The sequence below is a fragment of the Zea mays genome, chromosome 7 (genome assembly GCF_902167145.1).
Source record: "Zea mays cultivar B73 chromosome 7, Zm-B73-REFERENCE-NAM-5.0, whole genome shotgun sequence".
NCBI lineage: Eukaryota > Viridiplantae > Streptophyta > Magnoliopsida > Poales > Poaceae > Zea > Zea mays.
Window position 1 is genome coordinate 116,760,298 of NC_050102.1, and position 18,210 is coordinate 116,778,507.

Sequence of the window (18,210 nt, forward strand, 5' to 3'; positions counted from 1 at the left end):
ACAAATGTTTGTTTTTCAATTGATATCAATTGGTATCTATGATCATGAAAATAAGATTTCAAATTGGTATCCATTTAAAAACCCTCTTGAAAGTTAAGGGGAAAATTTCATTCAGGGGGAGCTTCTATCTAGTCAAAGGAAAAGCATTTGAAACAGGGGGAGAAATTTCAAAATCTTCAAAATGCTTCTCCCAATCGTATTCATATACCTTTGACTATTTGCAAAAGAATTTTGAAAAGACTTTGAAAAAGGTTTGCAAAAACAAAAACATGTGGTGCAAAAGTGTTCCAAAATGTCAAATAAAAGAAAGCAATCCATTCATATCTAGTAAGACTATCAATTGGTTTAATTTCAAATAACCTATGCACTTACCATATGCAAACTAGTTCATTTCTGCACTTTATATATTTGCTTTGGTTTGTGTTGGCATCAATCACCAAAAAGGGGGAGATTGAAAGGGAAATAGGGTTAACCTTTTCCCACAATTAATTTTGGTGGTTGAATGCCCAACACAAATATATGGACTAACTAGTTTGCTCTAGAATACATGTTCTACAGGTGCATAAAGGTTCAACACAAACCAATAAATATTCAAGTTAGGGATCAAATTCAAAGGAGCAAAAGAAACCAAGTGTGCTGTGGTCTGGCGCACTGGACTGTCCGGTGTGCCACCGGACAGTGTCCGGTGTGCCACCGGACAGTGTCCGGTGCACCAGGACCATACAGAGTCCAACTAGCCACTCTCGGGTTTCTTCGGGCGCACTCCGCTATAATTCATCGGACTGTCCGATGTACCATCGGACTGTCCGGTGCACCAGTGGAGCAATGGCTACTTCACACAACGGTCGACTGCAAAAGGCGATGAACAGATGAACAGTGCGCAACAGTGCGCGGCAGAGTCAGAGCGCAGAGTCAGTGGTGCACCAGACAATGAAGAGGAGTTATCCGGTGCGGCACTGGACTGTCCGGTGCCACAAGAAGACAACGGCGCCAACGGTCGACTACTCCCGAACCCTAACGGTTGGGTGATGTGGCGGCGCAGTGCCTGTCCGGTGGCGCACCAGACTGTCCGGTGTGCCCATCGACAGCAGCCTTCCCCAATGGCCATTTGGTGGTTGAGGGCTATAAATACCCCCAACCACCACCACTCCAAGCACCCAAGATTTCTGAGCATCACATTCATTACAAGAGCTCTAGCATTCACTCCTAGTCACAATTCAAAAGATCAAAACCTCTCCAAGTCCCAAATTCACCTCCAATACTTAGTGGCTTGTGAGAGAGTGATTTCGTGTTCTTTTGAGCTCTTGCCTATTGGATTGCCTTCTTTCTTTCTCTGTCTTGTTCTCAAGCAACTTGTAATCAAAGCAAGAGACACCTAATTGTGTGGTGGTCCTTGCGGGGTCTAAGTGACCTGTTTGATTAAGGAGAAGGCTCACTCAGTCTAAGTGACCGTTTGAGAGAGGGAAAGGGTTGAAAGAGACCCGGTCTTTGTGACCACCTCAATGGGGACTAGGTTCCTTGGAACTGAACCTCGGTAAAACAAATCACCATGTTCATTTGCTTGATTCCCATTTGATTTGTTTCCCCCTCTCTCCTAGACTCGGTTTTAATTCTAATGCTAACCCCGGCTTGTAATTTGTGTTTTAAGTTGTAAATTTCAGATTACGCCTATTCACCTCCCCTCTAGGCAACTTTCAGCACTCACTAGGGCAAAGGCTCGGGATAGTAGTTGTCCGTTCATCATGACTTACTGCGATGTGGTACTATGGCATGTAGCGTGGCAGACTCCGGTAAACGACGGTCACGACGGCGATGGTCGCGCAGCCACGTTGGTGGGCAAGTGGGTACGGTGAGGTCGGCTCGATTCACTCCCCCGCCGATCTTTTCACGTCCATTGTAATATCCTTCTCGATCCCCGCACGAATCGCCGTGACCAACACGAATCCTCGTGCGGAGATCACCGGCGACGAGATACACTGCACCAGCGATCTTGTTCAGTTACTGTACCATGTGATCCTCATTAGTGCGCCTGACAGAGCGAATTGATGGGTTTTGTTCTCCAATTTTCATCTGACAACCCACTAATCCGACTACAACAAAGTTGTTGCCTAATATATCAGTTTTAACTTCTTTTATAGGGTTCTTGATTAGATACTCATCGAATCATGCGCAATTCGATCTCAAAGTTCATTAGAATACACTGTCAGTCAAGTTTCAGCATCTAATGTGACTGACAGTCCAACTTCAGGTCCATTTTTCTCCAATTTCTAGAAAGCTCTAGGGCTAGATCACTTAATTAAACTTGAACTACTAAAATAGCTCTATAAGTTTGTTGTAATGACCCATGGAAAAATCTCCATGGATTAAGAGATAATAGGATCTGAACTTAGGCTGATATCACTAGTTTCAGAGTTAACCATATGAGTGCCGACTTTTTGCAATTTACTCCAAATTGTTCCACAAAACTTAGAAATCTTCAAATGTAAAAGTTGTTTAATTTTTGATACTCTACCACTTTGACATAGGCACTTTGGTCCAAAAGTGTATAGAAATTGATCTCATCTCATAGAGCACAAATTAGGGTTTCTAGAGTCCTTACTAGGGTTTAAGTGGCACTTAACTTTCCAAGTGTAGTCTCTCTTGAACATCTCCACTAATATCTTGAGATCATACTCCAATTTGTTATCACATACACCCACATACCTCTATCCCTTGGTTAAGTACCCTATCGTAGGGTTAAGGATCCCTTCAAGTCATCACATCACAACTTGATTCGAAGTTTTAGCCTAGTGGATGCACTCTAGGTGTAACATACATAATGAAATGTCAATGCATATGATGCCATGTCCAAGTTTTAGTTCTTGTAACACTAGGGTTGTTACAAATTAAGGCCAAAACAACTGGATCTGCTACCGCTTGTGAATTTTTCAAAAATTTATAGTATAAGAGTACTTGGTTTTTGATCAAACCCCTCTTATTGAAAAACCGCTCTCTTGTGGGGGAGAAATTTGATTATGGGAAAAAGGGGGAGTTTTGGTACTTGATCAAATCTAGTCTTCAAAATGTTTTGATTTGCCAAAACAAGTGCTTTTGACCTATAGATAGGTAAATGAATTTGTTTTGTGAAAACAAACCAAGTGGTGGTAAAAGTGATCCAAATATGTCAAATCCTATGTTAGATTAATTGGTCTTCAAATTTGACATCAAGTTGCACTCTTTAGCTTGCATTAGAAAATGTTGTTACATTTTGAGTTGCTTTTGATGTGTTGGCATAAATCACCAAGAAGTGGGAGATTGAAAGGGAAATGTGCCCTTGTGCCATTTCTATTATGTTTTGTTGATTAGATGTCCAACACATAAAGTTATGACTTCATTGAGCTAAGAGTTAAAGAGATGCAAATGGAAAAGCAAAGGTATGATTCTAGCACTTAGTAAGTTGTTTTTGCTACTAACTATGTTCTACTAAGTGCTAGAAAACTTCTCAAATCAAGAAAGATTCAAAGGGAGAAGTTTGGCTAAGTTCAGCCAAACCTGCACCAGGCTATGGTGCATCGGACTGTCCGGTGTCCAGGCTGCCGCGCTCAGTGAACTGGCCGCTCTTGGGAAAAACTCAGGGCGCCGAGGCTATAATTCACCGGACTATCCAGTGTGCACCGGACTGTCCAGTGTGCCAGCCACATGCCCAGCCAATGGTCGACCGCGCAATCAGTGGATGACACGTGGCTCAGCTAGCGGTCAGATGGTTGCACCGGACTGTTCGGTGTGCCATAAGATCAGCAACTGGTAATGGTCGGCTTCTCTAGGAAAGTAAGGGAATCACGCACTGTTCACTGTCCGGTGCGCCCCGGACAGAAGGCAACCAGAGCCTTCCAAATGGAGTTCAGACGGCTCCTAGCTGCCTTGGGGCTACAAAGGGACCTAATGAGGACATCACTTCTATACATACAATGAATGGACCGATAACACGATCGCGTGCACGACAGCTAAATCTCCAGGTACGTTCTACCCTAGTCAATTGTGTTTCAGAGCTTACGCTTGGGGCCATAGATGTTTTGATGATTAGGAACCTTGGAGAGGACCAGCAAGGACTTTGGAAAGGCCTAGGTGTTGAGGAGGAGCAGCAAGGGCGCCCACAACAGGAAGGAGATCAAGTCCGACTCGGCTGCGACTCCATCTCACGTTCCAGGAGTAGTCTGCACTAAAATGGATGCCCAAGATGCATCCAGACTCCGATTGCGACAGACTTGATATGGTTGGAAAGATAAAGAGATTATCTAACCAACCCAACTGGTTCCACCCTAAAATTCATCCGGAGTCAACGGGAATCGTCGAAACAATTCAGCGTTCAGATTCTGTTTTGGTGCTGCCACACCGTCTATTGGTCCGTTGGGCCGTGTATCGCGTCGGAGCCCATTAGGGGCGAGTCCAGGGGTCACGCATGCCCTAATACTATATTTATTCAGCAGTCGCCACCACATTAGGTTTGGGTTTTGCTTAGATCAATTCTGTCATTGAACAGTGTCGCCGACATCGGTTTGTGAGACCCCATCTCGTAATCAATACAATTTTGGTTGTGTTTCTTTCCTGTTCTTGCTTGTGTTCTTGATTGCTCTTGTAGGGATAAGCCTTCGTGGCGAGGTCATTCGTATGTCACGGGTGATAACCAACGGAACCGTGGTGTAGTGATTGCGAGGAACCATTCGCTCGGAGCCTTGGATCATCAACGTCGAGATCTCCATTCAATCAAGTTATCGTATCTCACGGAAGATCGGGCCGCGTCTTCTATCAATTGGTATCAGATTTCCAGGTTTCCCGTGAGGTATAATCCTACCTTTAGATTAGTTTTGTTTCGTCCCATAGTCCACAAAAAGCCCAAAAAATATAATTACGATCAGTTTATTCTAACCTAAAACCATCACCTTAGCCTTTGCACAATTCAATTTTAGAGTCCGCAGTTTTCAGTTCGTGTTCTAGGTTGAGTTTGGTTGCTGGTTTAGATTTGTTTTGGTTCAGTTTGATTTTGTCCATCTGCTTCCATCCTACAAAACTGACCCTATCCACAAAACAGATCCTATCCCTAAAACCGACCCTATCCACAAAACAGATCCTATCTCTAAAACCGACCCTATCCACAAAACAGATCCTGTATCTAAACCGACCATATCCACAAAACAAATCATATATCTAAAAGCGACCCTATCCACAAAATAGATCCTATCTCTACAACCGACCCTATCCACAAAATAGATCCTATCTCTAAAACCGACTCTATCCATAAAACCGAACCACCCACTCTTCCAACACCTTGCCAGAAACTCTAATTCGGAGTCTAAACTTAAAACGGCCATAACTTTCGCCTCAGAACTCGAATCGGGCCCATTTTTTTCAAATCGCACAGAATTAAATTTTGCATCCGATTCTTTCCGGCTTTGCCGGATTCACTGTTTTAAAATTCCCAAATTCGGCTTGGAAATAGGACTTCTCATTTTCCAAACATTTATCCCGATTTTAGGGCAAACTTGCAGAAATTCCAGAGGACGCGTCATTGCACAAAAAATATGAAACTTGGTGTGTTATCTTCTTATGTGCTGCTGCAAAAGAGAAAAATATAGAAAACAATATTTGAAAAAAATCACAAAAATGGTAGCACATAACCAGAAACGTCAGTGTTCTGTGCACCTCTGTGATTATTTTGCCCAAAGCTTGTTTTCTTGCTGCACCCATATACTTGTACCCCCTTTCTTGTGCCTTGGTCCAACTGTTATATTACATTTTCTAGGCCAGCAACTAGGACGAGTACTTGGAACACTTATTCAGCATTGCTATCTGTTACTGACTTGTGTGCCACATATATATTTAATCAGCCTTCCCAGGGCTCCAGCTTTCTCTCGAGCAGAACAGGTACTCCTTTGCAATCACACCCACGCTCGTTGGACAGTCACACTGGTCACCGTTTGCCACCTGCAGTGCTGGTAAGAACCTTGTAAGAGCGGGGTAAGATGCTTCATAATTTATATTCCACCACCACCCTGAGAGATAGTTGTAGGGTTCACATTATTTGTTGCCTTTTTGTCTCTGTTTTGTGGTAACAATGATAGGACCAAAGAATCAAATGGACAAGGACAAGGGGCCTAAGTTTAACGACGATGAGTGTGTCTCTCAGATGGAATTGAAGGAGATGATGCGCGCGATGACTGAAGCTTTTAAAAAATACCAGGACTCTGCGGCGACATCCTATGAGCAACTTGATCAACGAGTTGCTGAACTTGTTACACGCATGGACGGACTGGAGGCTCGTCCCCCACCACCAACTCCAGCCCCAGCTCACTCTCCGGTGGACGACGACGACGATGACGACGATGTTTATGCACCGCTGCGACAACGCCTCGCACGTAATCGACAAGGTATGGGAGGTAATGGTAGACGTTGTCATCATAATCCTGAACCAGACCATGATCCATTTGCTAAGATTAAGTTCTCTATTCCATCGTTCATGGGTTCTTATGATGTTGAAGCTTACTTAGACTGGGAGATGACGGTAGAACAAAAATTTAATTCTCATCTTGTTCCTGAGCAGCATAGGGTTAGACAAGCCACTAGTGAATTTAGAGATTTTGCTATCATTTGGTGGAATGAACTTGTTAACACACGTACTGCACCACAAACATGGAATGCGTTAAAAGAGGCGATGCGAGCTCGCTTTGTTCCCCTTCTTATAGACATGATCTTCGAAAAAAATTGCAACGCTTAGATCAGGGAGACATGTCGGTACAGGAATACTACCAAGAGCTTCAGAAAGGTATGCTACGATGTGGGGTAGTTGAGGATCTGGAGGATCAAATGGTTAGGTTTTATGGGGGGTTGAGGCGGGAGATTCAGGATATTGTTGATTATAAAGAATATCATTCTATACAACGCTTGTTCCATCTTTCTATGTTGGCAGAAAAAGAATTACAGGGTCGTCAACAGCGGAGGAGGAGCACTTTCGCGCCACCGGTGCTAGCCAAGGCGTCATCCTCTTCGGGCGTATGGACGTCCACATCTTCCACCACCAGCGGCACACGCAGCACCGCACCTTCGGCATCACAAGGACACAACAACAGCAAGTCCTTGGTGCCTTCGGGTGTTGCAGCAAAACCTGCTACAACTACCTCTTCCACAGGCCGCTCCTCCGAGATCAAGTGCCACCGCTGCCAGGGACTTGGCCATATTCAGCGAGATTGCCCCAGCAAATGGGCATACATTGCTACTGGTGATGGTGGGTATGTTAGTGCTTCTGATGTTCAAGATGAAGATACTGTTGGAGCTAACATTGCAGAGACTTATGATGGTGATGAAGAGGTTCTTGGTACAACAGCGACCGAGACCTATAAGGCCTTGATTGTGCAACGAGCTTTGAGTGCCACGGCTAGTGACGACGACAACAGACAGCGCCACAACTTCTTCAACATGTTCCTCATCGTCAAGGACTGCCGTGTACATACCATCATTGACGGTGGTAGCTGCAACAACTTGGTGAACGTTGAGGTGGTCAAGAAGCTTGGCTTGACCACACAAGAGCATCCCCACCCTTATCAAATTCAATGGTTTAACAACAGCGGTAAGTTTAAGGTAACAAAAACAGCAAGGGTGCATTTTTCTATTGGCTCTTACCATGACTTTGCTAATTTCGATGTGGTGAGTATGGATGCTTGCTCCCTTTTACCGGGACGTCCTTGGGAGTTTGATACTGATGCTATTCACCATGGTAGATCTAATAAATATACTTTCATGCATAAGGGAAAGAAAATTGTGTTGCTTCCTATGACTCCCACTGAAATTGTCCACTTTGAACATGAGAAAAAGACTAATGCTAAGCAAAAAGGTATTTTGAACTATGAAAATCAGCAACCTATTAAGTTAAAAACTCCTACTTTGCTAGCCACTAAATCTGATCTTGATGAGTTACATGCCTCTATTGGACTTTGCTATGCCTTAGTGTGCAAAAATGCTTTCTATTCCATTGATGATACATCTATTGCTTTGCCACCGGCTATTGCTAACCTTTTGCAAGAGTATATGGATGTGTTTCCCTCTGAGATACCCCCTGGATTACCACATGCACGAGGCATTGAGCACAAGATTGATTTAATTCTAGGGGCGAGCTTGCCCAACCGTGTTGTTTACAGGACCAACCCCGAGGAGACTAAGGAGATTCAGCGCCAGGTCCAGGACCTTCTGGACCTTAACATTTCAGATTTGAACCCATATATGGGTGACGAAGATGAGATCGAGTCGAGGATGACTCCAATTCAAGAGGAGGAGGAGGATGAGGATATCACTTCTATACATACAATGAATGGACCGATAACACGATTGCGTGCACGACAGCTAAATCTCTAGGTTCGTTCTACCCTAGTCAATTGTGTTTCAGAGCTTACGCTTGGGGCCATGGATGTTTTGATAATTAGGAACCTTGGAGAGGACAATCAAGGAATTTGGAAAGGCCTAGGTGTTGAGGAGGAGCAGCAAGGGCGCCCACAACAGGAAGGAGATCAAGTCCGACTCGGTTGCGACTCCATCTCGGGTTCCAGGACCAGTCTACACTAAAATGGACGCCCAAGATGCATCCGGACTCTGATTGCGACGGACTTGATATGGTTGGAAATATAAAGAGATTATCTAACCAACCCAACTAGTTCCACCCTAAATTTCATCCGGAGTCAACGGGAATCGTCGAAACAATTCAGCGTTCAGATTCTGTTTTGGTGCTGCGACACCATCTGTTGGGCCGTTGGGCCGTGTATCGTGTCGGAGCCCATTAGGGGCGAGTCCAGGGGTCGCGCACACCCTAATACTCTATTTATTTAGTAGCTGCCGCCACATAAGGTTTGGGTTTTGCTTAGATGAATTCTGTCATCGAACAGTGTCGCCGTCATCGGTTTGTGAGACCCCATCTCGTAATCAATACAATTTTGGTTGCGTTTCTTTCTTGTTCTTGCCTGTGTTCTTGATTGCGCTTGCAGGGATAAGCCTTCGTGGCGAGGTCATTCGTGTGTCATGGGTGATAACCAACGGAGCTGTGGTGTAGTGATTGCGAGGAACCGTTCGCTCGGAGCCTTGGATAATCAACGTCGAGATCTCCATTCAATCAAGTTATCGTATCTCACGGAAGGTCGGGCCGCGTCTTCTATCAGGACCCCTAGGCACATGGACCAATACAAAAAGCATTCATTGAACATCCAACAACACCGAGACATAGAATTCACGCCTTTGCTTTAGTAGATTGAGATTTGGGCACTAGTTTTGAGCTATAACTCTGTTGTGCTGTTCTTGTTCTCTTCTCTCTCGTTTTGTGTGCGTGAGTCGCTGCAAGTTTGTCCCATGTGTGTGGTTCTATTCCCTCCCTTACTCTTGTGGTTTAATTGTGATCAATTGTGTAAGGGTGAGAGACTCCAAATTGTGGAGATTCCTCACAAAGGGAATACTTGAGAAAAGGAAGAAAACAGTGGTACTCAAGTTTGATCTTTAGATCACTTGAGAGGGATTGAGTGCAATCCTTGACCAAAGGAGGTCACCACAACGTGGAATAGGCCTTGGCCGAACCACGGGATAAAATCATCGTGTCTCCTGTGCATTTCTTTAGTGTGATTGTTTTTCTTCCATAGAGTTTTGATATATTCACTTGCGCTATTGTTCCTAAGTTCAATACATATCATAAAGAAACAATCAAGTGAAGAGTTCTCTCTCTCTATTCACAGCAACTTGGTTTTCATTTCACTAACAATTATAAACCAAGTTTGTGTTGTTTAAAGTTGATTTTTACAGGATCACCTATTCACCCCCCCTCTAGGTGCTCTCAATCACATATGTAACAATACTAACATATAACATATATAAATCTGAAATATATTATTGAGACTAAATCTAAAACCCTAAACACCACAAAACTAAATCCGAGCAATAAATACATAGTATAGAACTAAATATGGGTACTTAATCTGGTTTATCGGAACTAAAACACGGTTTACTAGCTCCTATCGTGGTAAACTGCCCGCTTCTGGCGATAAATCGACAGGTTCACTAATGACTCCATATATTTTTCTATTTTAAGGCTAAACTAAATTAAATTTAGTTATCTTGTATACCATATTACTCACTAGAACATTTAGTTTTTGTATCATATTTTTTACATTTTTATATATTTCAAATATTTTAAATTTGGAGTGAATTTTAAAAAATTAGTGGTAGACCAATATCGTCGAGCGGTGATTTCGGTAAACCGAACAATTTACCGCCGATTTTTTAAATCCTTGGTACCATTTCACCCAAGCCACCGCCCACCACCAGGTGCTAGGCTGGATGTCCAGGCCGCCGCATCCAACCGCCCAAGCGTCGTGCGGAGAGACGCTGCTGTTGCATCGTGCCCTGCAGGGAGTGCTGGGCACCACTGTGTGCCCATCACACGCCCTCCATCGAACTACTGCTGATGTGCAACGCCCTACAATGAGTCGTGCCCCCGCCCTCACCTCGTGCCATTGCCCGTCTACTTGTTGGTAACTTCGTGTGCCCCCGTTCTTCAATTCTCTAGATTTGGACAATTTGCTCGTTTGGACTTTGAATAGATCGTTTGTGACTTGTGCCCCCATTCTCCACTTCTTTAGATTGTTCATGGCTTTCGATAGATTGTTCGCGTTTGGACTTTGGACATATTGCAATACCAAGGAGGTATATATATCTTGTAATTGTAGTGGGCGAGCCATGTAGCAGATATCCATCGAGTACGAGTTTGGGTTAGATCCATACCAACAAACATATATGGGTATGGGTATGGGTAGAGTTTTATTTTGCGAATATGGATACAAAAACCATATATCCGTGTCTTACCCCTTGATTACCATCCCTATCTGCACCCCTGGATCACCAAACAATGAGATCAGTTCTGAAAAAACAAAGAAAATGCCCTTTTTATGGCCAACTTTCGGTGGATTGTCTGATTTCTTTCACTCGTTTCTAATCGGACTAGTTAGGTGCCCATGTGTTGCAACAACAAACAAAATATTTGTGCACAATGATTACATAAAAGCAAAGACCACATATATTATCGACCTCAATATCTCACATATTCTTTGGCAACAACAAATAAAGAAACACACAACTTTGAAACTATTATATTATAATGATTAGGTGAAGTGAAAGGACGATGCATGAAAAGAATCAGACGATGCACGACTGTGGAAACACACGACATTTGAAATCATTGCATTATAATAGTAGAGATGAAGGGAAAGGAGTAGACAAAATGTCACAAAATCAAAACTAGTGGCCAACAAGTGGACCTACTAAGTTTTCGAAACTAAAAATTAAATGGTTGGCATAAATGATTGTCAAACAAAGGACCGTCCACCAATATATGTAGATAAACATATTTTAGGATATATGCCAAATGACTACTACGAATATAACAAAAGAGGACCTTTTTCTTGCAGTGTGTACAAAATAGTGCAAATAAGCTCAGTAAGTTACAATGGCATGGATCCAAAGGGGCTTCAAACACTACTACTGATAAGTAGATGAAGAACCATCCGAACTAAAGTTGGTGCTACCTACTTATAAACATGATATCATTACAATCCAAAGGGCACCATATAGCTGAAGGTGTGTCGAAGTATCCAACATAACCCACATCCTTTTTATGAATCATTCAAATACCCAATATTATTATTGCCCTATATGACATGCCACAATATCCAATAATTAGAAAGGATGTCCAATTACTCATTCATCATCAGTAGACAAGTACATGAGCAAAAAAGGTTGTATCCCAAGTATTTCTCAACAGCCCAAATGTTTCCACTAGAAATGTACAATTAGGAACCAACAGATAACTCATGATTAAGATGTGTCATATATGTTTAATTGATGATAACTTCATGTCATTGCTTTGCAACAGGAGTAAGAATTTGTCTGGGTGAATCCTTCGTAGGGGAGATCAAATACATTTGGAGGGTGTGAAACATTAAGCTGTAGAAAGATAAATAGCACTCTTCCATTATAACTCACATTACGCTTTAGCTAGCAAAAGGGTAATCCATGGGAACATCATGATATGTTTTCTTTGGGGGTAGTAAGAGAAATCTGAAAGTCTTCGGACAAGTATATCAATTCGAAACACACAATTCACAAAGGTTACATAGAAGGTAGTTGTAAACATGTGGCAGAATAACATATTTGAATTGTAAACAACCTAAGTACTCCAGTTGTAAATGTTGGCTTACTGCAAACACAAAAGGGCAATTTTAGAACTATAAATTTTCTTATTATGGAATAAATTAGTGAATATAGGATGGTAACCACTGAAAAGCAAATGCACACAAGTTTCTACCTGGATCAAACACAACACTTCATATCTGTATTGATGGTAGAAAGTTTGGGCTGCCCAAGGCAAATAGCACCATGAATAACAATGGTTTCTATCCAGGATAGCAATTGTAAGAACATATAGATAAAAGGACAATATATTGTCATCACTTTACTAAAAATGAGATCTTTTCCTTGTTGGACTTGAAAAAGAAAGTGATTTGGAAAATAATCATACTAAGAATCAGATACTCACTGTATCATCTAAGGATTCCTCCATGTCATCTCTATAGAGATTGATGCAATTAGTTGTGGGTAATCAGAAGTACCAACAAGATCTTACAAGACAATAACACACTTGATTTGTATCTGTGGGGATAAGCTGGAAATATAAGAAATCTCAACATAGGAATATAAAGCTGAAGTTCCCAATAGCTGCATGGTATGTGTATGTATCAGATATTTTGCTTTCTATAAAAGCTAGCTTTACCTCTATAATAAACAAATAAATATAAAGCATAATAAGCACTCTCTACTGCAACCTTGATGAACTATTTCCAACATCAATGTTGGGAAGATAGAGGAGTTTACGTATCAGAACCAAGCTATGCAAGTATAGAAAGCAAAACTGTTACTAATATAAAAAATGATTTATAGTAATTATTTTAGGAACCTTTTGCTTTGGGTGATTTTTTTAACATAAGATTGCTAAGGGAATCTGGAATAGCACTTGATTTTTAGTTGCCTCAAATAACACAAGTGTGTTTGTGTGATATTTAGGGATTTGTGAAAAAGTTATAAACCTTCAAAAACTATTTTTTTCAATATTCCTTTAGAAAAAGTGTCCAAGTGGTCATGCCAAGTCAATGAGAAAAAATAAGAACATGGCACTCAAACCTTTATTTCTTTAGCCATTATCTTATTATTTGTGTTCCATTCCATGTTTGACAACTATTTTCACCACTAATCTCTTCTCCCAGAGCTTAACAATTACTGTTGTCAACCTTGATGATTCCGATTTCTTCCTTTAATGAAGTTTAGCAAGCTATAAGAATGCATGTGCTGCCAATTGGTAAAAGCTATTATAGTCAAAAGTAATATGGGCATTGTCAAAAGCAATACCTAGAGCAAAATGGCATGGAAAGTTCCTCACTAACTTTTGCAAGTTAGTCAGCTCTGCGTTGGTAAGGTTCGAACTCATTCCAGTCGGAAGAACTTTGTATGGTGTTTTATAACTAAGGATTTTTTGAGGCAGCAAGTCAGCGTCCACTAGTAAAATACATGTTCCCCACCAATCCACAAAACGAGGACCCAACTTATCAAGCATCTGATTGAACTCTAGTTCTTCCTCGGTCATGTCCTTAGTATTCTACACATTCAATAGGGACACATTTGCATGCTATGCAGCCAAAGTCATCCTCTGAATATCAATCTCAACAGTGCTCGAGGCATTTGGGATGAACAATGCACTGTCTTCTCCTTTAACTAGTGATGAGGCACCATTTAGAGCTTGAGATTTTAGAGCTCTTTTGTAATTGCTCCCTCAGTAAACCACCATTACACTTCTAGACCTCCATATGACCAGTCTGCCTATGCTTTGCTGATCAATGCATACAAAGTTTGTGGCAAGAATCCTTTTCTAGCGAGAAGAGGAGGCAGAGCGGGAGGATCTTACATGACAAAGAAATGGTGCCTTGTACCTTGGTGTTGCGTTGACGGGTGAGGGCGCGTGGGAATCTCATACCTTCTTGCGGAAGCGATGTGGTCGTTCTAGGGCGTGGACACTTTGACCTTGGTGACAACAGACAACACCGCATGACAGAAGGCAGGGGGATGAGGACGATTCCATCCGCCGACGAGGACCCCAACTACGCCTGCTGCAGTACCTTGTATGTCTTGTCGGAGGGATCATCGGAGTCGGTGAGGTCGGCGAGGAGCGATGTGGCAATGGATGTGAGGTCTATATTGTCATGGGTGAGGGAGGCACGGCACACTCATGGCGGGCATTGCGAGTGTGTCGTCGAGGGCCAAGACGACGGTGAGGTCAGAGGGGTCCTCTCGATGCACTGCCTCGGCCTTGTCGGGGTCGATATTTGGATTTGTTTAAGATGGGAGCAAGGTGACCCCGAATTTGTTGCAGATGGGAGCGAGGCGGTCGGGGGGATGAAATTTGTTGCACGCGACGAGCATGACGGGGGGAGGAGATTGTTACGACGCTCGACGGATGAAGGGGGAGATGACGACGGGTTGATAGAAAGAAGACTAAGGGAGATTTGTGCAAAAATATGATGCGGGACGATTGTCGATGTTGAAACTAGTGCTTTATAATAACTAGCATATAGTCTGTGCTAACGCTACGATCCCATGGAGAGGAGGAGTCGGCGACGACGGCAACGGCGCGAAAGGAGGGGTTGACGGCTGCGACAACAACATGAATGAGAGGGAGGGGTGATGACGACGTGGGGAAGAGGGGAGGGGAGGTCGAGGGCGACGAGGTCACGAGAGAGGGAGGGAGGGATGGGAATGATTCAAATAATATTATCAATTGGATTTGAGTGAGTAAGAAAGAGGGGTTATCTAGCGATCTGAACCGTTGGTTTTGATGGTGTGTTAAGCCTGTATGCAATTTATTTGGGGATTTAGTGGATGTTACGGGTGTAGGGTTGATTTGATTGACGAGTTTTGTGAAAAATTAAATTGGTGGATTATATAGCGGTATAAATAAAGATATTTGATTACAACATTTAAATTCACGTAAATTGTAAATCGTACTTTGCTGATAATTTAGGAGATAGATTAGACTACACTACATTTTATAAATATCGAACATTTTTTCTAAGAAGTTTATGCAATTCAAAATCCTAAATTTTAATATGTTTTTAGAAAACCATAGAAGGTTTGAAGGCTGAAAATAACTAACTAATGATGTTTTGGTTTGATCCCGCCTCATCAACAATAGCATTTGGCTGAGCCTCATGGGGGCGAACTTGGGCTCTTAACCCCTTGTTTGAATGCTTTATTACTTGACATAGTTCTCATTATATTGTTATGTGAAGCTATGAAGCTCATGCTAAATAGAAAGCCTAGGCTGCAGCCTGCAGAGAACAAACAAACAATGATACTCCATCCTAATTTATAATTCATTTGACTTTTTTATCACAAGTTTGATCAACTTTCTTATTCAAAAAATTATGGAAAAACCAAGAAATTCGTTGTGGTTTTATTTATTATCAAATATACTTTACAGATAACTTAAAATTTTTATTTTTCATGAATTTTTTGAATAAGATGAGTGATCAAAGTTAGGTTTGAAAAAGTCAAACCAATTATATTTTGAAATGGAGGGAGTAGAAGAGACATGTAGTACTCCATCATATTGCTGCCACACGTTATGGTTGTCACTGAGGGCTAGTTTGGCAACTCTATTTTCTTAAGGGATTCCCATTTTTCCAAAAAAAAATAATTTGCCTTGGAAAATAGAAATCACTTGATAAAATTGAGTTACCAAACTAGCCTTGAAAAAATAGTCCCTGCTTGTTTTCTCTCCACGCTCCATCGCTGAATAATAGCATGTGAATTTGAACCTACATATAAGTTTTGATATTTAAAATGTTAGCAATGGAGTCTACATAATACAATTTATCATTAACAAAAAAATGGTAGGAATGTTTCAATGCAACATATTACTTACTTTAGTTTAAGACATAATGGAGGTAACTTTTTCACCTAAAACTTCAATCCTTAGAAATGGTACATATAAAATAACTTCAACTTTGATGTTTGCAATTAAGAAATCATCGTATGATTCGAAGCACTCGTATCTTATTCCTTGGCTTAGTCTTAACAAATTTCGCTAAGAAGGCTCTCAGTCTCAACCAAGAGAGGGGGAAATGATTTTAGTGTCCTGGCTTCTTCGGACTTATTCGTTTAAATTTCAATTCATATGGATGGTAGTGGATTGAGTTGGTTTAAAACCTCTAGCAAGTCAAAATCCCTTCTAATCTATGTCATTCTTCTTCGATCCCAATGTGATGTGGATAACCGAACAAGACCTTCATTATGTAGCTTTAGAATAGGTAAATTTTTAGGCTGGGAGATTTCAACATTACGACTTCGCCGCTTTCAATTTTTTGACGAAAAGTTAAAGTGTATCAACCAAACGTTATTACAAGGTTTAAAATCCTACTCCAGTGCGTCCGCTAAAATCCCTGAACAACAAGTAACAGGTTATCAAGCACTGTGTCGGTTCAAAATTCCTAGAACTCCTCCCAACATTTTCTGGGATACCATCTTCACTTGGATCAACCAGATTTGAATTCCTTCGCCAGGAAATGCGCTACGGTTCCCAAGCTACTTTCTCCAAAGCACCAGTGTATAAATCTAGCTCCTCCCAAGTCCCAACTTTTGGCTTGAAGAGAGGTTTCCAGTTTCTCAGCATTTGAGTCGCCCTGCACAGCACCTACTTCACACACATCCAGTTTTTCCCCTGAAAACACAAAGCATTGCAGGTTTTCCATAAGGACCACAAAACAGCAACACAAATTGTATTTTGCACCCCATATCTCTTATTGCTAATCCACTATCTTGCTACAGATTCCAGATCCTCCCACCACATTCCAATTCAACAAGTTATTAACCACACTCCACATCCTCTTAGCAATACAACAACCAAAAAAGGTGATAAATTGATTCCTCTCCCGAACAGAAAAGGCAGTACTCATCATTTAGGGCTAGTTTGTGACCACATTTTTATAAGGGATTTCCATTTTCCAAGAAAAATTAGTTCATTTTTCCTTGGTAAAATAGAAATCTCATGGAAAAATGGAGTTCCCAAACTAGCCTTTAGATGTTTTCTTTTCACCAAATTGTCTCTTGTAAGAAGCTTACCCTTAACATGAGCCATAGAAAAATATGAACTCTAAGCGGAATAATAAGTTTTCACACAGCATGAACAAACACAGGGCGACCCCCCCCCTAAAATCGATCACTCCATACAACGATTGAACTGAGTACTTGCCACTGGAACCAAAGGCCGCTTTAAATTGAACCAGAAATTTACATATACTTCACGAGGTATTTTGAACCACTGAGTAGAGTCGGTTTTTAGGCTGGTGTTTTGCTCTCTACCATAACTACGGTTTAACATACTTTTGCCACACTGTCATGGACCTTTTTCTTTACCAAATCATCTCCTGTTCGCGGCGGCTTGCTGCGGCTTTAATATGACTGCGTCTTTTACAGTATTTTGTCTCTATGGATTGCAGCTGCGACAGTTCGAATAGCTGCAGCAGCTGCGGTAGCTACACAGTTAGGGGAGTTTGTCAAAGTAATATTTGGTCAATTATCAATCACCTCCTGAACGCTACCAATATGTATCTCGCATACACGTGTGCTAAGATCGTCCTACTGTGCTAGCTAGTACTGCTGTCTACTGTTGAGCCTACTCTGTTGTATCTCAATTTCGTCAGCTTTCAGTTATGTAAGATGTGTGTTCCTATTCTTGTGTACAGTATAGTAGTATGCTGCAGCGTTTGCAGCGATTACTTTGAGTTGTTAGATCAGCTAAATGTGAGGTGGTGGTCATTAACTCATTATTGGGGTGTTTGGTTGGAAGAACCAATCTATTATAGGTGAGATAGTGCATCATAAGTTTATTCTATAAATTTAGTGGAATGAACTCTTTCCTCATATTACTACTAATTATTAACTTATAAAAAAATAAAATGATGATAAATCAATTCATTCTATTTCACAAACCAAATAAAAAATTGAGAAGTGAGAAAATGATAGACTACCTTATTTATCAAACCAAACAACTCATGTTGCGAACTGAATGGGCATAAGAACTGCTCATCCAGGGCCAGGAATGGC